Source organism: Rhinopithecus roxellana, chromosome 3 (genome assembly GCF_007565055.1).
Source record: "Rhinopithecus roxellana isolate Shanxi Qingling chromosome 3, ASM756505v1, whole genome shotgun sequence".
Classification (NCBI taxonomy): domain Eukaryota; kingdom Metazoa; phylum Chordata; class Mammalia; order Primates; family Cercopithecidae; genus Rhinopithecus; species Rhinopithecus roxellana.
This window is the reverse complement of record NC_044551.1, coordinates 6843490-6864234: the sequence shown is the minus strand read 5'-3', so window position 1 is coordinate 6864234 and position 20745 is coordinate 6843490. Positions and strand designations below refer to the sequence as shown.

The window sequence follows — 20745 nt, the reverse complement described above, 5'->3', positions numbered from 1 at the left end:
AAGACCAGGAGGAATTAAGACTCAAAGATTAAAAAGTCATGATTTCTCCACTTTCAAGGGTTTATTCCTGTGAATAATTATGGTTCAGTGACTAAAGGGGAAACATGTGGATGGGCCCCTGTTAGCAAATAATTATTGACATATTCCAGCCCAGCTCTCCCTTTGTCTGTACAAAGATGTAGCATTATGATTGACAGAGAACCCTACAACAGGGGAGCTATGAAAGTGAGGTTACTTCAGAAATACTTTCAGTAGCAGGAGAATGTGAGCTTTGACATTTTAAAAAATCTGTATTAAGTCTACAAAGGCCAGTAAGTAGAAATTATACTTCAGGCTATAGAGTCTGAAAGGAAGACTGGTCACATTTCAGCAGGAATCTGCAAGGATCCTGTTACTAAATTAGTTACTGTGAGAATTATATTTTAGAAGCAAAACTTCAACATTGTTACAAGACAAAAGAAGCTTCTTTGATCTGAGAGGAGATGTTTTGTGTTGTTTAAAGGGAACAGAGTGCTCTGGAATCTCTGTGAGTCCTAGTCAGTGCCATATCCCCACCCTACCGCCAAGGCCGTGTATAAGCTGGTGTTGACCCGGCAGGATGAGAGCGTCTGGAACCCCTCTTCTGTGGCTGGTAACATGCCAACCTTGAGCTGGCAAGCCATGAGCAGGCATAGCATGGTGGGAAGGTGCTGTGAGATGTTGGCTATGAGTTCGATATCTTCTTTACCTCAGTGCAAAAGAAAGTGACCTGGACCCTCTGGGCAGTGCTGGATGCCATGGGCCAGAGGTGGCTGCTTGTAGTGAGGACTTGGCACCTCGGTGACCTGCACTATGGTGGTCTGATCAACACAATAAAGCACAAACTGCTGCCAAGCACGGTGAGGCTCAGGTAAAGATCTGGAGGTGCTCCTATGCTGCCCTACCACCTCCGGAGGAGCCAGAGCGTCCCTTCTACAGCAGTATCGGTAAGGACTGCAAGTATGCAGATCTCACTGAAGATCAGCTACCCACCTGTGAGTCTGAAGGACACTACTGCCAGAGCTCTGCCCTTTTGGAATGAAGAAATTGTCCCCTAGATCCAGAAGGGGAAATGGGTACTGATTGCAGCCCATGGCAGCAGCCTTGGGGAACTGTTATTTGGGGAGGTATCTCCCAGTCAGGAGGCATGGGGGTCAGGACCCACTTGAAGTAGTCTGTCCCTTAGCAAAGCTCAAGTGCTGTGCTGGGAGATCCTCTGCTCTCTTCAGAGCTGGCAGGCAATAACGTTTAAGTCCACTGAAGCTGCACTCACAGCCACCCCTTCCTCCAGGTGGTCTGTCACATGGAGATGGGAGTTTTATCTATAAGCCCCTGACTGGGGCTGCTGCCTTTTTTTCAGAGATGCCCTGCCCAAAGAGGAAGAATCTAGGCAGGCAGTCTGACTACAGTGACTTTGCTGGCTGCAGTGGGCTCCGCCCAGTTTGAACTTCCCAGTGGTGGCTTTGTTTACACTGTGAGGGGAAAACCCCCTATTCAAGCCTCAGTAATGGTGACACCCCTCCCCCCACGGAGCTCAAGCATCCCAGGTCGACTTCAGACTGCTGTGCTAGCAGGGAGAATTTCAAGCCAGTGGATCTTAGATTGCTGGACTCCATGGGGGTGGGATCCGCTGAGCTAGACCACTTGGCTCCCTGGCTTCAGCCCCCTTTCCAGGGGAGTGAATGGTTCTGTCTCGCTGGTGTTCCAGGTGTCACTGTGGTATGAAAAAAACTCCTGCACTTAGTTCCATGTCTGCCCAAATGGCTGCCTAGTTTGGTGCTTGAAACCCAGGCCCTGGTGGAGAGCTGTCTGTGGGGTGGGGGAAGGTGAGTGGTATATGGGAAATTTGTACTTTATATTTGTACTTTTATATTTAATTTGCCATGAGCCTAAAATTCCTCCAAAATATAAAGTACCTGTCTTTAAAAATTTGATGAAAGACTTGAACAGATACTTTATAATGACTTGTCAATGAGAACATGAAAAAAAAAAAATCTTCGACTTTGTTAACCCTTTGGGAATGCAAATGCAAAATACAATGAAATCCCACCATGCAGCCACTAAAATGCCCAACATTAAAAAGACCATCAATCCTGCAGTGTTGGCAAGGATGTGGAGCATCTAGATCCTTCACACATTACTAGTGTAAAATGACACACCCACTGTTTCTCGTAAAGTTAAAACATGTGCATACTCAGCAATTCCACTCTTTAGTACTTACGCATGAGAATTGAAAACATGTGTTAATAAAAACACTTGTGTACCAATGTTCACACCAGAACTCCCAAACTGGAAACAGTCCAAAGGTACACCAACTAGCAAGTGCATAAACAAATTTTAGTATGTTCTTACCATAAATTCTATTAAGCAATAAAGTAAAATGAACTACTGATTTAGTCCGTGACATGGATGAATCTCACAGTCATTATGCTGAGCAAAAGAAGCCATACACACAATAAAGACTGTGTGATTACACTTACGTGAAATTCTATAACAGGCAAAACTAACCAATAGTCATGAAAACATGTCAGTGGTCATTTGCAGGTGGATGGGAAGGAGGGGAGAGAAATTGAATGCACAGAGGCAAAGGGAAACTTTCTGGGAAAATGCCAATGTTCTATATTTGGAATGGGCTGGTGATTATACAGAAGCATATTTGTCAAATTAAGATACCTATACCTTTAAAATGTGTGATATAGTGTATAAAAATTCTACCTCAATAAATAAGTAGATTTTTAAAAATATTCTTCTGAAGTCAGATTTTAAGTCTAGAGATAGAAAAACATATCCTATGTGCATGGTAGACATTGCTCATCAATTACGATGTACTTTTCAACTTTCCAGGTATGCAAATGCAGTGCTCCAGGCAGGCACCGTGGGCCATTAGGATTAGTCCAGTCCTTGAAATCTCTTTGCCATTCTAGGCTAAGGCCATCCTAGACTATACCTACCAGATATGCCTATGCCCCAGAGCAGGAAGTGTGGCTGGCTTCATAGATGTACAACATACGTGGTCACACAAAGCACTCATGCTTGCAGTGGCCCCATGTCTGGTTTAATGTTCTACTGTAGGCCAGGCGTGGTGACTCATGCCTGTAATCCCAGCACTTTGGGAGGCCGAAGCAGGTGGATCACGAGGTCAGGAGATCAAGACCATCCTGGTTAACACGGTGAAATCCCGTCTCTACTAAAAATACAAAAAATTAACTGGGCGTGGTGGTGGGCCCCTGTAGTCCCAGCTACTCGGGAGGCTGAGGCAGGAGAATGGTGTGAACCCAGGAGGCGGAGCTTGCAGTGAGCCGAGATTGCGCCACTGCACTCCAGCCTGGGTGCAGTCTGCAGTCAGACTCTGTCTCAAAATATATATATATTCTACTGTCATGGTCTTGAAATTCTTAATAGATTTCTAATAAAGGTCCCCTCATTTTCATGTTTCACTGGGTTTTGCAAATTACATAGCCTGGCAGGAAGCCTCTGAATCATAAAGCCCCTGAAACTGGTTCAACTTTAGTTTTTAGTCTTTAATTACAATCTTTGTGTCTTTATGTACAAAAATAAAATTAATTCCTTAATGCTTTTCTTTCTCAATATCTGGTACTCCTTCTTAGGTCAAAGCAAAATACACTGAAGTGTCTTTATTAATTAGGATAGATATTATGTTCTCTTTTGAGTCAGGAAGCAGTAACTGCTAATTTAAATGGGTTTGATTTCTAAAAATCCTTAATTTTTTATTTTTCCATGAGGCATCTTATAAAACGGCCAGGCCCTTTAACTACCAAGGAGTTTAGAAACACAGGATGGAACACTTGGATAGTGGACAACTCAGTTTGTATTCTTTCCATTTGAATCCTATTCTTTTCATATCTTTAACACCTGTAGCAGGATAAAGTAAAATAAATATTTTTGTACTGTTATCATGTGTTGAGTTGTGTTCCCTCAAAAGACATTGAAGTCCTAACTCCCAGTACCTGTGAAGGTGACTTTATTTGTCAATAATGTCTTTGCAGATGATCACATTAAATGAGATCATTGGATAGTCGTAATCCAATATGGCTGGTATACTTACATAAAGGAGAAATTTGGACATACAGAGAGATCGATACAGAGGGAAGAAAGTGTGAGAGCACAGGGAGAATGCCATCTACAAGCCAAGGAAAACCTGAGACTACCAGAAATTAGAAGAGAGCCATGGAACAGATTCTTCCTCATAGCTTGCACAAGGAATCAAAGATGCCAACACCTTGACCTCAGACTTTCAACCTCCAGAACTGCAAGGCAATCAATTTCTGTTGCTGAAGCCACTCAGTTTGTGGTACTTTGTATGGCGGCTCAGCAAACTAATACAGCTATTGAAATTCAAGAGCAGAAATGTATTATAACACATTCTAGGATAAATTATGAGGCTTTTGTTTTCGTCTCCATTGCTCACCCTTCTACACATAATATCTTTGTTTCCCCATTACACCCTTAGTGGATTTTCTTTGGGTGATCATGAAGGTCCAGGAGGTAATTTGATATAATAACTGTCAGAATGTGGTCCACTTACTGCCTTCATTAAAGTCACGAGGCATGATTGTTTAAAATGCGGGTTTCTGAGTCTGAGAGCAGAAGTACAAAATTAGATTATTTGGGGAAGGATAGCCCAGGAATCTGCATATTTTAAACGTTCTCCAGGTGATTCTGAAGTAATTAAAGTTTGGAAATCACTGAAGAAATCTTTGGCAGGTTGGCTAGTGCCACAATAGGAAATCATTCACAGATACTGACAACCTGCCCCTTCTCCTGGGTATATTTCTATGCTGGAGATAAATGGGAAAGATACCCCTTTCCCATGAAAAGGCTACTTGCTACAAGTTCCAGGATAGGGGAGAAACTTTATTCTTCCTTATCAAAAGCAACAGTGGAATTCCTGAAACCAGAACCTTCCTATAAGCCTATTCCTGACCCCTGATATTTTCCAGAAGAAAGAAAGGTGATCAAGTAGTTGAACTGTTAATTATGCTAATTTTTACCTTACCCTTTACTACAGAAAACCAGTTTACACACGAAGAGCTTGTTAGCTAGACTTGCCTTCTTAAAACTACTTCAGGGCAGAAAAGAACTACTATGCAGCATCAGAAGTTGACTTCTTGCTGCTCCAAAGCCCAGTAGGACCTTCCTTGGATAGGCTAGAAAATTCAAGACTTGAAACCATTCTTTCCGTTTACCTCTTGCTGGAGTGCTCTTATGTGGTGTATTAAGTTCACGATAAACAGGAAAAATTACTGTACCTTAAAAGATGGGGAGCCAAATCCAAGACAGAATGAAGCATATATAGAAAGGATCAGGTTGTGAAGTCGCAAATGCTTTGTCTGGGCCGAATTTGGAAGCCTCTAGGCAAACCTGGAATTCCCCAAAGTTTCTACTGAGAAGTGGTTTAAACTTCCACATGACTTTGATCTTATTTGTAAGACAAAAGATGATGCTGGAATTCCACTCTTGGTCTATCTCCTAAGTTGAAAGGACAGAACATAGCATTTATTTATTTTTTCTTTATTTCTTCTAAAACAAAAACAAAAACAGGATACAAGTGCAGAACGTGCAGGTTTGTTGCATAGGTATATGCGTGCCGTGGTGGTTTGCTGCACCTATTGACCTGTCCTCTAATTTCCTTCCCCTCAGCCCCCATCGCCCATCAGACCCTGGTGTGTGATGTTCCCCTCTCTGTGTCCATGTATTCTCATTGTTCAGCTCCCACTTATGAGTGAGAACATGCAGTATTTGGTTTTCTGTTCCTGCGTTAGTTTGCTGAGAATGATGGCTTCCAGCTTCATCCATGTCCCTGCAAAGGACATGATTTCATTCCTTTTTATGGCTGTGCAGTAGTCCATAGTGTTTACGTACCTGTTTTCTTTATCCAGTCTATCACTGATGGGCATTTGGGTTTGTTCCATGTCTTTGTTATTGTAAATAGTGCTGCAATAAACATATATGTGCCTGTGTCTTTATAGTAGAATGACTTATATTCCTTTGGGTATATATCCAGTAATGGGATTGCTGAGTCAAATGCCATTTCTGGTTCTAGATCCTTGAGAAATTATCATTCTGTCTTCCACAATGGTTGAACTAATTTACATTCTCACCAACAGTGTAAAAGCATTCCTGTTTCTCCACAGCCTCGCTAGCATCTGTTGTTTCCTGACTTTTTAATAATCACCACTTTTTAAAGATCACAGGCTTGAGATCTACCCAAACAAAATAGCATGTCTAAGAACTTATTTGTCTTCCTGAGATCATCTACCACCATCTTTGGCGTCTGGTGCATTGGTGTACTTGCTTTCAGGTTTAAACCTTGGGTTACTTGCCTGAGGAAAGGGAGTTTTAGGGTCTCCGGCTGAGAGATATTTATCAACATGTGACATAAGATTTTAGTTGGGCATGCCAAGGAAAATGGATCTTTTGTTGAGAACACGGCTCTTTTTTCAATCCTGCTTTCTAATTCAGAGATAATATCTAATTCAGAGATAATATCAGAGATAAAAAGTCAAGTGTAAGATACAAACGAATCTAAATCAAATTCAATTTTCACATCATCACAGAACTGATTTTCATGGCTTGAGCAAATTAGACCATTGGGGTACTCTCGACCACTACTCCTAGACATGAAATCTTAATATGCTGTTTGTTTACACCTTTTTCCTTTGGTTAAAATCCCTCAGTACTTAACTGTATTGTATTTTAATTAGTATGGTGAATTTCTAATCATCTTTTCAATGCTCAAGTTCAAGAGATAAATGTTTGAAAAATGTTCCCTGGCACTTTCCCTCTCCCATCTCAACCCTAAGGTCTCATGAAGTTGTGGTGGTATGGTGTGCGCCTGTGCCTGTGTGCATGTACACATGTGTTACATGTGCCTGTGCATGTATGCATGTGTGCATGTGCCTGTGTTTGTGTGCAGGGGGGAGTGTTTGAGATTTGGAGGGAGTGAAGGGATTACTGTTTGTTTCCCTGAGGAGTATCCATTCAAATTTATGCTAAACATATTTTTCTCTTTCAATTCTGTTTTAATTTAATTATTTGGACTTGTAAAATAACTTTAATTTTTACCCAAAACACATGACTTTGCATCATTAACCCTTTTCATACAATCGAAAAATAGAGACATTTGTACAGGAAAGGAAGAGAACAGAAGCTGTTCAGTTTTTAAATTCAAGTTTCAAGAAAAATTTCAGATTAAACAGGTAGAAATAACTCCAGGTACTTTCTTCCCAAACATGTCAACATTGTCAACCATATCCATTTTATATGGGCTCTTACTTAGTAAAATACATAAATATTATTATTTATTAGAATAATAGTTTTATAAGATTAGGTTTTGGTCCTAAGTGCCATGATTTCTTGTTTTAAAGGAAAGTTTTCCAATAGCGCCAACTATTCCATACACTGACTTATAGTTTTTATTTTTTTATTCCAATTTACTTATATTTAATAAATAAACATCACATATCCATGGTGAACTGTCTTTTATTGCTACCAAATGTAAGTGATCGGTATTTTACAATGGAGAAATTTATAGCAGCTAACAGTGTATTTCATTTTCTATATATACACTATATAACCATAGTATCATTGGACTGACCAAGATATAGGATGGGTCTTTGTACACAGATAGTTTTTTATAAGACAACTAAGAAATAAATGGAGAAAAATAAATGCTAGCAATAAAGTTTAGGTACATAAAACAATTTTTAATATCAAAATTCATCAACCATAATATCATTTGAAAGAATATGATGAAAAGTGCTGCCTATGTGGACTAGAATTACTATTGTTTATCTTAGGAAAATCAACAATTCAGTAGCTTGTCTTAATACGGAAGCAAAAATAGGAGGCTTGGTCATTATTCATAAGGTACCAGAAGAAGACTACTGGTTCGTTTAAAAATAAACTAGGTTAAATGTAAAATGAAAGGCCATAAATGACTACTAAATTCTCCTCCCCCAAAACAAATGGCTGTAGTTTCCCTGGAATAATTCTGTTACCAAAAATAACAAGCAAATAAATATACAAAATCAAACAATAACAACAACAACAACAAAATTTAAAAAGGAGCAACAAAATTCTGTGACAATTAGTTTAGTTAGTACCAAAACTACAGTGAGAAACGCTAAAAAATTGGTTGTGTGCAGCAACACAATAGTGCACTGCAGTGCAAGTTTCTTTTTGGCAGCCCTCTACAAAGAATTGAAGTATATTCATTCTGTTGCGTGTTCACTAAAGTCATAAATAAGGATGTCCAATGCCATTATTCAGGTCTTTTGGCTGAATATCACCCTTGGGAAAGACATAGACTCTGGCCTTCCTTCTTAATAAGCAGTTTCCCATTAACAAGTTCTGTTTTATAGTGAACTGGAGAGAAAATTTGCCTCACTGGTTGTTGGTGGAACAAAAAAATAGTTTCAATCACCTCCCTCTTGATCAATCCAGGGCATGTTTTATGTTACCTAACCCTATTTAATTAATGAGGTATAGATTTAAAACACAGTACATTCTTACTATATTTAGAAAATATTTTCTATGTTCTAGAATCACATCCCAATTTTAATATATGTAAATCAATTTTACATAGAGTGGATTTCTTTCAAAGCACCATGTTTCACAAAAACACATGCTTTGTATATGAAAGTCATATGGCATTTCATTTGAAACTGTATTCTATATTTTTCAAGGGATATTCTGTATTTAATTTAAGGTTGTATTTTATGTTTTTCTAAAAACATTCTGGATTTGTTGAATAGTAATTGCATGGGAAGAATTGGGCTTGGGCTTATATCATTTTTTATTTTGGCTTTCTCTCGTGTTTGCTAGTCATGAGATCTGTACCAACTGTCTCTTTCTCTTCTCTAAAGACAGAATTCTATAAATTTGTCTGGTCTATAGACCGTCTGTCTTTGAATTGTGGTATGCTTATCTAGAATTTCCTTAGGAAAACAAAGTTCTTCTGCATCAAGGAGTGAATTCAGGATGTAATTCATTTGCTGTAGAGAAAAAATATCTTTTTTCTTTTGAGACGTATTCTCACTCTTTCGCCAGGATGGAGTGGAGTGGCACAATCTGGGCTCACTGCAACCTCCGCCTCCTGGGTTCAAGCAATTCTCCTGCCGCAGCCTCCAGAGTAGCTGGGACTACAGGCACCCGCCACTACACCCAGCTAATTTTTTTTTTTTTTTTTTTTTTTGTATTTTTAGTAGAGACGGGCTTCACCATATTGGCCAGGATGATCTTGGTCTCTTGACCTCGTGATCTACCTGCTTCCCAAAGGAGAAAAAGTATCTTTGTTTCCAGACAAGATTAGGTGGTAGGTCACCCAAAAAGAGTCTCGCTAGAGGAAAGAACATAGGCACCAAGATACAACATTTTCCTCTACAATCTTATTTCTCTTTCACAGATAAAGACTACAGGAAGTAGTCTGTATGATCTCCTATCATAGATCAACTCTGAAACCTTATCCATGAGTCACATCCAATGAACTCCTTCAATCTTGTAAAGAAGTGCCAAAAATGTAACCAATTACGGAACTGTATTACTGTCTGCTTCTATTTGAATATATGAAAATGAAAAATTATGAAGAAATTCTGCTTTTTTATTCACCACAAATCTTGATTGAACCTCAATAATGGACAAATGGCTATTTTCAAGGCTACTCTTGAAAAACACTAATCTGAGAATATATTTTCGGTTCTATTTCATGTAGAACCTCAGATTCAAAAAGTCTGAACCTAAACTCATGTTCTTCTCCCTACCTGGCTTTTCTTCTTGTAACTGCTACCTACTAACCCAAGTTAGAAACCTGGGTTTATCCCTTACTCCTTACTCTTTCTTGATCTTCGAATTTAATACATCTATGCGTCATTATTTCTTACTGATTTTACTTTTTACTTAGTTCTCCAGTCCATTTAATTCTCTCCATATGAACAGCCATCAACCTAATTGGAACTCTTATTGTCTCTCTATTGGACTACTCTGCTCATGTCTGAATTGGTTTCCCCTCTCCAGACTTAGTACCCTCAAGTTCATCTTCAATGCAGCCAACAGAAAGAGATATTAGATAACTGATAATGTCACTCCTGAATTGAGAATACAACTATGTTCCCTTACTATGCATTATATAATAAAAACAAAGCTCTTTAATATTCCTTAAAAGACCTTATGGTATAGTACTTACCTTCTTTTTCAGTTCACAAAACTTTGTGTATTTTATTAATCATACTGGTTGCTCAATCCTCTTGTCTCTTCCTCCACTAGTCCTAGTCCTGATCCATGAACCTAATTTCTAAGCAGACCCCTTAAGCCTCAACTAAGATGTAACCTTTGCTAGGAAGTTTTGTGTCATTCTCACTCACACTCTGAACTAATGTAAATATCTTCCTCTGGGGTTTCCAAAATATTCCTTAAATATCTCTAATATTGTATTTTCTACATGGAATTATAATTTCTGTTTTGTTTCCCTCATTAGAAGGCTGAAGCTAAAACATTCATCCTTGTGTTTTACAGAATGCCTGGCACAAGATAAATGCCCTCTCAGTGTTGCTTAAATTTAGTCTTTAACAAGTCATGGAGCTTAGTTGGAAGAATACAACACCTAGGATATATTACTTACAGAGACTGATGAAAGTTACCTTTTCATCAGTAAACCAGGTGATAATAATTTCTAAAGTTTAGAGCTGCTATGAAGATTAAATTTTAAAAATAGAGGATAAAGTACAACCTTCATCCTAAATAAGTCTAACCCTCCTTCAGGGCTTCCTATCTCAGTAAGTGGGCCCTCCACTCATTCTACTTCTTCTACCAGGATTTTGGTATCAGACTTTATATGTCCTTTTTCCTCCCTCTTCACATTAAAAAATCATGTTGATTCTAGCTCAGAAATATATCTGGAATCTTTCTATTTCTTTGTGTTATCTCTGCCACTATCCTTGTCTAGGACATCATCTTTGAACACCTTGAGACTTTGGACACCTTGAGAGCACTGTAACTTGCTATTTCTACTCTCATTCTTGTCCTTTTTCAATTTTTCCTTATTTTACCAGCCAGAATAATTTCTCTCTCTCTCTTTTTTTTTTTTTTTTTTTTGAGTCAGGGTCTTGCTCTGTCACTTAGGCTGGAGTGTAGTGACATGCTCTCACCTCACTGAAACCTCCACCTCTGGGGCTCAAGCAATTCTTCTACCTCAGCTTCTCAAGTAACTGGGACTATAGGCAAGTGCCACCAAGCAGCTAATTTTTTTTTTTTTTTTTTTTTTTGTAGCAACAGAATTTTGCCATGTTGCCCAGGCTGGTCTCAAACTCCTGGGCTCAAGCAATTCACCCATTTTGACCTCCCAAAGTGCTGGGACTACAGGCGTGAGCCACCACGCTCACCCCAGAGTAATCTCTTAAAGATAAAAATTTTATCATACCCTTTTATTACTTTAAACTTTGCATTTTCTGGAATAAAACCCTTCACTTGGCTGACTCCTACTGAAACTTCTCGAGTTAAATGTCACGACCTCAAGAAGGTCTTGCCTGACTCCCAAGTCTTAATTCGCTTCCTATTCTATCACAGCACACTAAATATTTTCTTCTTAATATTTACCACAATTATGACAACATATTTATTTTTTATCTGCATATTTATGATTTGTCTCTATCACTAAACTATACGTTCCATGAAAACAGAGATGCTGTTTGTCTTGTCACTACTTTATTCTCAAGGGTCCAGTACAATAACTGGCATACACCAGATTCTAAATATGTATCTGTTAAATAAATGGCTTAACAAGCCTAGAACATAGAAAGCACATGATTTATATATAAAAGGGATCTTTTTTTCTCTCTTTCTATAAAATACGTTAAAGTAAACAGAATTTTCAGGGAATAGATTTCAATGAATTCATGGTTAAATACAGGGTAAAGGAGAAATTCAATGTCTTTTGTTTCTCAAAGACCCCATGATTTATCAAAAGTTAAATAATCTTATAAAACTATAAATCACGAAATGAGCTGTTATTAAAAAAAAATGGCCATTTTTCGTCAACCATTCAATTAAGAGGCTTAAAGTGAATGTGTATTAGTTTGCTAGGGCTGCCATGACAAACCCACAAACTGAGTGGCTTAAACAACAGAAAGTTACTCTCAGTTCTGGAGACTAGAAGTCAGAAATCGAGGTGTTAGCAGGGTTAGCTCCTTCCGAGGGCTGAGAGGAAGAACTGGTTTCAGGTTTCTTCCCTAGATTTTGGTGATTTGTTAGTAATCTTTGGCATTCCTCGGCTTATAGAAGCATCACCATGATCTCTGCCTTGATGTTCACATGACATTCTCCCTGTTTGTATGTCTTTCTTCTTTTTTGAGAATACTAGTCATACTGGGTTAGTCCACTCTAACGACCTCATTTTAATTTGATTACCTCTGTAAAAATCCTATCTCCAGATAAGGCCACATTCTGAGTACTTCAGCATGTAGATTTTGAGGGTGACACAATTCAGTCCATTACCTATATAATAAATATAATATAATAAAGTAATATAATAACAAAAATGTGTGTTCATTTATTATTAATTAATTTAAAAGTATTTATTGAGTACCCACTGTATCCAAAACTCTATGCTAAGATACAGTGGCAAACTGGAGAGTCACGGTCACCATCCTAAGTGAGCTTACTTTCTAATAGGGTATTGAGAGATTAAACAAATAAATGTAAAATTAATAGCTTAATGTATTTATAAAAAGTGGCAATACCTGGTATATCAAGGAGTAGCGACCTAGTCTGGAAAGGCCAGAAAGTTTCTTTATTATAGATAATACTATTGGCCAGGCACGGTGGCTCACGCCTGTAAACCCAGCACTTTTTGAGGCTGAGCTGGGTGGATAACCTTAGGTCCGGAGTTTGAGCCCAGCCTGACCAACATGGTGAAATCCCATCTCTACTAAAAATACAGGTAGCAGGCACCTGTTATCCCAGTTACTCAGGAGGCTGAGGCAGGAGAATCATCTGAACCCAGGAGGCAGAGGTTGCAGTGAGCCGAGGTGGCGCCGTTACATTCCAGCCTGAGCAACAGGAGTAAAACTCCATCTTGAAAAAAAAAAAAAAGAAATATATATGTATATACAATTAATATTGGGTCTCATATCTAATATTCATTGATTAAATGATAAACTATTGAAGGGTAAAGCCTGTGTTTTAAATTTCTATGCTGCCTCCAGAGCTAGCTAATGTAGACTTTAAATAGTCTCCTGAATTACTTTTTTCATGAATCACTCAAAAACAATTAGCGTTTGTTAAATCTTTTTAGACTTTCACAGTGTTGTGTGTTTATTATTCTTATATCTGCTCCTTGCAGTTTGTCTATGTGATACTTTATTAGCCCTATATTAGAATGTACAATGTATAGTCCCCTTCCCTAGTTGTTTAATGTACGTGGGCTTCTTTTTATGGTCCTGGGAAACAAGAAATAGGTCTGTAATAGTTTACATAGACTTTTCTTTTCCCCAGCATGGAGTGTAGTATTGTGCTTAAACATTTTTACTCAAAAACTACTTATTTGATGGGCTGGCTAATTAATGAAATTGGCCAGAAAACTGTCACTCATTTTAACGATGGAGGAAAATTAACATGCTAAGAGGGTAAGTGACATTTAAATATCTTGTAATGGATAGTAAAATAAGAATTTTTGTGTCCTGGCAGATCAAGATTTCTGCTTCCTTTTGAATTTCTTGTTGCAGATATTCCTTTTCATAATACATACTTATGGGAATAATGAAGATGTCTTGAAACATGGCTACTTTTTGCATATATGAGACAACTGGGATAAGATTCACTCTAAAACTCCTGATGATTTCCTCTCCTTCAAATAAGCAAGCAGGGTAGGCTTCTCAAGGGGAAGTATGGGAAACAGAGATAGTGGCTAGCCTCTCAAAGAGCAAGACTCTCGGAAAAGATGATGTGTCCGAACAGAGAAATCAGGAATTCAATTGATACCACTACCCAAAATGCCCATATTATGACCAGTTTTGCAGTGAGTAGGTCTTTGATTATAATGCTGAGAAAACTCTCTTACATTTATACATATTGATGGAAAGAGTTACCATAAAGTAACTCCCATATCTTATATATGCAAAACACAGCTAAGGTGAAAATCAATTTTTCTCATATTACTTGCAGATTAACTCTCTCTCTCTCTTTTTCTTTCTTTCTTTCTTTCTTTTTTTTTTTTTTTTTTTTTTTTTTTTTTTTTTTTTTTTTTTTTTTTGATAGAGTCTTGCTCTGTCGCCAGGCTGCAGTGCAGTGGCACAATCTCGGCTCACTGCAACCGCTGCCTCCTGGGTTCAAGAGATTCTTGTGCCTCAGCCTCCCGAGTAGCTGGGACTACAGGCTGGTGCCACCACGTCCAGCTAATTTTTGTAGTTTTAGTAGAAACGGGGTTTCAGTATGTTGGCCAGGCTGGTCTCAAACTCCTGACTTCAAGTAATCCACCCACCTCAGCCTCCCAAGGGGCTGGGATTACAGGTGTGAGCTACGGCACCCGGCCATATGAACTCTGTTAATAATAATACTATGTCATTATTACATTGCTACCTGTAGTTGGAACTACAAGTCGTAGCAGTGATTATTAAAATTTCTTGTCAATGGGACAAAAAGAGCTAAGATTTTATCACCAAGGACTGACAAAATAGTTCTGGGATCCATTGACAAGAGAAAACCCATACCCCTACCTAGGACAGGAGGTTGGAAAAGATTTGGTCGGCAGGCTGGAAGGAGTTTGTTATTCAAATAAGTAGTAAAGATCACGCCTAGATGGATTCTTTGGTTCAGGAGTTTAAGAGAACTAGAGTACGAGAGTATAACTACATGGCCTTCTGAAGAGACACTAGACAATGATTAGAAGTAGGTAATACAAGGGTCGAAGGCAAGGATGTAATGGGTGGTAAAGGATCAGGAAAAGGCTAAACTAGAGCAGCTGAACAGAAAGATATGGAATTTCCAGAACTCCCATTATGTTAGATTTGGACGTGAGGGTAGATGGGATTGGCAGTAACATAATCCACCTCTAACTTTCTCTCCCTAATTCTGAACTAATACAGAAGAAAGAGATAGGGTCACACAGGTAGAAATAATAACTATCACTTTTTGAGGGATTGAGTTCATTGAAGAGTAAGAACAAAGTATGGATCCGTGGTCAAATGGGTTTACCAATTGTTTCTCCAAAACAGCAAATGCGGTCCATTGTACGTCCAGGAGACAAATATGTGCATTTTAGGTATGAGCCACTTTTTGAAAGATCCCAGATTGGGCTAGGGCATATATGCTAGGTTTCTTCTTCCACTTCGTTAGTTAGATAGGCCATTTGTCCCACAGGAGAAGTAGAGAGAGAAGGAATAAAGCTTGCATGACCTCCTCCAAACAGAAAAGACTTTACTATGGGCTCAGTTAGAAAAGGAAGAGGAGAGAATGCTCATAGAACATATTTCTTATGTTGAATTTTTATATAATCAAAATATACCTGTTATTTGCTTATCAATATTCAGTTAGACCTTCAAAGGTCAGTAACTGCAATAGAATAGGCATTATTTCACTAGGGGAAGGAAACTATTCAAGTTGCTTGCCTTTTCATCATGATTACCCTAATTTTAATAAATTACTCCAATATCAATATTAAATTGCCCCAGGAATGTTTTTACTAAAAGCCATAATAAGCTCAGAGTTGCCATGTTCCAGTGTACTCCTGTTTATCAAGTTTCGATAATTGTATGAGTATTTTATAAGGATAGCCTTTTGCACTGTATTAACTTTGATTTCTGCTAATAAAAAATAAACTATAGGTAGTGCATATTTAATAAAGTTCTCTTAGTCTAGATATAATATGCCAAAAATGTATATTCATTATTACATATTATGTGCTTAAATATGGTATAGTTTATAGCTTTACAGAACAGTGTTTCAATATATGTTTTATATTAACGTAAAATCCAAAGACTGGCCCTTCCCATCATCTCCTGCTTCTTCATAAGGTCTAATTGGTATTGTTCTAGTGTTTTGAACTTCAGCTATGTCTACACGATGCCAACCAATGAAGACAGCAAAAACTAATTGGTATCTTTTGGAACAAGCAGTGGATTTACAGAGACTATGGTTTCTGTCAACTGTTCCTAATCGTGTCATATGGCTTTATTCAGCTGTTTCTCTTGGTTTATAATGTTCACTATTTAAAAAAATCTTAAGTGGTATAGAACAAGAAGTTCATTTTTAAAGAATACTAAGCAAAGGCAGAAGGCAGTCTGCCTTTACCAGAAGGTTCCCTACACAAAGTTCAGTGACTAAGATTAGTCAATAAAACTTTCAGAGATGTGGGTACCCACAAATTAATTTTCTGGAGTTATAAAAAATGAAATCAGTGGTTGCTATGCCATATGTGACTTTGTGGATGAAGACTTTCAAGTTGAGCTGAATTTGGGACAAGATATTCAGTTTTTGATATTCACTTGAAGTTCTCTGTTTGCCTTCCATTCTTAAGGTCAGAAAAAAAAAAAAAAAAAAAAAACAATGTAAATGTTAAAGAGAAAGTTCATATATAAACAGGCTCCATAATTCATCATTTCATATTTGCTGTTTCTTTTGTTACAATGGTATCTATTTTAGTGTCCATATATAATCAATTAACTCAAATAGATAAGTTTGATTGAATCAAGGTGATAGTCAAATAGTCAATGATTAGCTTCATTTATATACAGGGATCATCTTAAGGATTTGATTCACAGTTGATGGCCCAGTATATTTGGTATTTAAGTTGTCTGATGTTGTTAGCTTTAGATCAACTCAGAACCTTCAGTTTCTCCTTAAACAAGTGAATAGCTTCTTTTTATAGTTGTATTTTTCATAAAGTATAACAAAAATAAAAAATATCTCAAGACAACATGGCCCAAGTGTCTCAAAGACTATAAACTGATATTTTCAGGGGAATTAAGAACATGTACTCTCAGTGTTTCACTCTACAATCCTACAATGACTTCAGAGAGAAAATACAGTAGCTTATTTCATATAACTAAAAGTGTACCACTATATGACATATAAACTGGGGTTTTAGAACAACAGAGTTCATAAAACTCCTTTGAGTGGTTATGAGAAATGCAATCCTATTACTGGATATATACCAAAGGAATATGAATTGTCCTATGATAAAGACACATGCACATGCATGTTCACTGCAGCAACAACTCACGTTAGCAAAGACATGGAATCTACCCAAATGCCCGTCAATCATAGGCTGGATAAAGAAAATGTGGTACATATACACTGTGGAATAGTATTCACCCATAAAAAAGAACGAGATCATGTCATTTGCAGGAACATGGTTGGACCTGGAGGACATTATCCTCAGCAAACGAACACAGGAATAGGAAGCCCGATACCACATGTTTTCACTTATAAGTGGGAGCTAAATGATGAAAACACATGGGCAAATAGAAGGGAACAATACACACTGGGGCTTATTGGGGACACGGAGGGTGGGAGGAGAGAGAGGATTAGGAAAAATAACTAATGGATATTAGACTTAATACCTAGGTGATGAAATAATCTGTACAACAAACCCCCATAACACAAGTTTACCTATGTAACAAACCTGCACATGTACCCTTGAACTTAAAAGTTAAAAAAAAAAAAAAAAAAATTAAGAAAACTGCAGCTCCCTGGCCCCAGAGATTCTGATTTAGCAATAGGTACTTCAAAAAACTTTCTCAAGAGGTTCTGAGTTTGGCCAACACTATTGCAAACAATGAAATACAAATATGGTGGGTGTTCTTACATACGTGCCTGTTAATGAGCTGTAAGTTTATTTGGCCTCTCAGCATTGAGATTCAAATATTCCAAATACTGATTGGTGGGTGCCTTGTCCATTGTCTCAGGGCATGGCTCTCCTCTTCCACTTTGCTAAGTCCGATGAAAGAACAAGCTGGCTCTGGAGCTCATGTCGCAATTTTATTTTGTTTTGTACTTGAAACCCTAGAAGACTTTTCTATCCTTTTTAATATTAGAAAATGGTTCATTTTCACCCTGCTTTTCCTCAGGGGGCCAGCGTCTGGGGAAGTGGAATGACAGCTTAGGGCAAGGAAGCACTGGCTCTCTCCCCTTAAAGGAGGGACTGATCCACCCAGGAAAAGGGCTTTCCCACAACTTGACCAGAAAAGTTCACAAAATCAAACTCTCTTTTTACAGGGCAAATATCTTCTGGCTCCACAAATATGGATAGTCTAAAATATGTTACTTGTCACTAAACGTGAAACAGAGAAAGGAAAACTAATAAGCACCCCAAAAAGGTTTCCTCCTGGCCTTCCCATGACAGATGTTGCTTTTGACTAAATGATAATGAACAGTCAGCAAGTAGCTCACCTATAAAATGCTGAAACCATTATCCAAGGAAGTACAAATTTCCGTGCTAAAGATATGTGACTGTTTGCATTTCTTTATCTACAATCTCTAAGAAAACTTCCTTGGGAGCCAAATCTCTTAGTTAGCTTATACCAAACAGAAATATTTTCCTTGTGGCAGTTAGAGAGAAAAGGGGGTTGGGGGAGCAGACAAGTAAACCAGAAACTGGATTTGCCCCAGTAGGAAAAGCCATTTATTTTGAGAAGTAGAGATTCACAGGATATTTGCGGATATAAAATTGAAAACTTGGGTTGATATTTCCTCACATTGTCTAGAAAATCAATAGCTTAATCTCTGATATATGCAATGCGTTTTCTAATCCTTTGAGACATAGAAGAGAAAGAGCAATGCAAAATTGGCCTTGCATTGTTCAAGATGGGGAGAACACGTGTCCTCTGTAATTACAGAAGAGGGAAAAAATCATAGAGTTCACCTCATTCTTCACCTGGAAAACACTCATATGTCTCTTTAAGGACAAAACTGTCTCTGGTTCAAATATCTGATCTTTAAAGCCACAGATGCATAGAAGAGTAGAATGTGCAGCCTGTTCAGGAGCACACTCAGATGCTGCATAACAGCCAGTGGTGGGCAGAGCCCTTGTGTCTATCCAACCACTAACTTCGATCATCACAGAACCCCGTGTTCTCAAGAGTTCCATTATGTGACTGCCTATAACACAAAGGATTGAACAGTTCCTGCTTCCCCTTTGGTGTCTAAACTCTGAGTTGTAGTTTTTCTGTATATTTGTGGCCGTGATGTCCGGACTGTCAGAAAGGGACTTAGACAGGCACCATCTGTGCCATGTCTAGTCTCAAGTGCTGCTGGTCCAGTCAGTGCCTCATGAGTGGGGAGGTGGGAGCAGCAAATGGCACTATTCAATTAACTACTTAGGCCACGTATTCATCTCAAAGTCAAGCTGTGACCATGGAAACACTGATACTATTAAGCTAACAGTTAAAACTAAAACTCCCAATCTGAGTCACTGAAAAACCCTAATGCAACTAACTGGACAACTTTAAGTGCCTAAAAACTAGATCACTATTTTTATTTGTATGGCCTTTAAAAAAGAATGCAATATTTTCTTTAATGTAAAGGGTTATTTAATAATGCAGACTATTTACGGGTCCTGCCCACACACGATGCATATGTACTTCCTGATATAAAACAATACAGCCAGGAAACCAAGCTGATCTGAACACTATTTAAGATGCAGAGTAAGGATGTAGCAAAGAAACTGCCCTGGGCTGGTGATAAGTACTACGGTGACTCTGCTTCCTCCACATTAAAACCACCTGGAATTGTGGATGAATAAATATTGGCTATTTTAGGCATTGAAAGTTAAGGATTCCAGAGATGGAATATGTTACGTTTTGCTAGGGTATTTTTCAGATGTGCAGTTGTGCAATTTAGCTCAGCACTTTGAATATGTGTTAATTTCTCATCGATTGAACACCTGCTATGTGCCAGGTCTGTTATAGGCATTGAAAATAGAAAGTCAAAGAGGAAAACTCTTCATGCCCTTGGGGAGCTCACAGTTTAATGGGAGGTTTAGAGATGAATACTGATCATTTTATTACAGGATTTCAAGTCACCTGAGAGGTAAGAGCTGGTAACAGGAGCCTTAGCTTGAGAAGATCAGTAGGGAAGGCCTCTGGATTAGGTAACTAACTATACAGTAAGAATTCGCCAGATATTATGTGAAGAAAGTGGAGGATATTTTTGGCTAAGGGAGGAGCACTGAGAGAGCCTGGAACAGATCAAGAGTTGCAAATACTGTAGTTTAGTTAGACTGAGCAAGAGAATAATATGAAATGAGGCCAGGGAAACAGGCAGGAACCAGATCGTGCTAAGGAGTTTGAGTTTTATCCTAAGGCAATGGGCAGCCACTGAAGGATTCTAATGAAAAGTGACATGATCTGATGAGCAGTTTAGAAAATTCATTCCGGCAGCCTTAGGGAGGATAAATTGGAGGGCGATAATCTTGGAGACAGGACAAGATAGTTAGGAGGTGGTAATAGTTAGAAGAAGAAACATAAAAAGGAACTAGGTAAGTTTGACTTAGCTCAGCAACAATAGCACATACATGATTGTGTGTATAATCACGGAGCAAGAAGAACGTGTGCAAGGTGCAACAAGAACTTGCATAAATTATATTAATGCACTTTTTAAAGAGATGTGTTTGTACTAATAGACATAAGTTACTCATTTTCATGCATCTTTTAAACATACCCATGAGCCTGATTGTTGCTGTAGAGACTTGATAATGAATTATTATTGCTGTTTCAT

General features: G+C 38.2%; 1 pseudogene; it reads left to right on the top strand.

Moving 5' to 3' along the window:
- Positions 1-635: 635 nt before the first annotated feature.
- Positions 636-20745, top strand: part of LOC104665141 — a 32450-nt pseudogene continuing 12340 nt past the window's right edge.